The following is a 659-nucleotide window of genomic DNA, read 5'->3' as shown; positions in this document are numbered from 1 at the left end:
ATTTTTTGAAAATTCATGCATTCATGGTGTTCTTCATGATCTTCAAGTTGTTCTTGACAAGTCTTCTTGTTTGATCTTGATAATTTTTTGTTTTGTTTTGTTTGTTGTTTTTCATATGCATTTTTCGTTTGTTAGAGTCCATGCATTAAAGATTTCTAAGTTTGGTGTCTTGCATGTTTTCTTTGCATCAAAAATTTTTCAAAATTATGTTCTTGATGTTCATCATGATCTTCAAAGTGTTCTTTTTCAAAAATATGTTCTTGATGTTCATCATGATCTTCAAAGTATTCTTGGTGTTCGTTTTGACATTCATAGTGTTCTTGCATGCATCATGTGTTTTGATCCAAAATTTTTAAGTTTTGGGTCATAATTGTATTTTTCTCTCTCATAATTAAATTTCAAAAATCAAAAAATATTTTTTCCTTATTTCTCTCCAAATTTTCGAAAATTTGAGTTGGCTTAGTCAAAAATTTTCAAAATTAGTTGTTTCTTACAAGTCAAGTCAAATTTTCAATTTTAAAAATCTTATCTTTTTAAAATCTTTTTCAAAAATCATATCTTTTTCATTTTTTTCATTATTTTTGAAAATTTTCAAAAATCTTTTTCAAATTATTTTCAAAATCTTTTTCTTATCTTTATATCATATTTTCGAAAATTAG

This window comes from Arachis duranensis, chromosome 9, assembly GCF_000817695.3.
Source record: "Arachis duranensis cultivar V14167 chromosome 9, aradu.V14167.gnm2.J7QH, whole genome shotgun sequence".
Lineage (NCBI taxonomy): Eukaryota > Viridiplantae > Streptophyta > Magnoliopsida > Fabales > Fabaceae > Arachis > Arachis duranensis.
Note: the sequence above shows the minus strand (reverse complement) of the source record.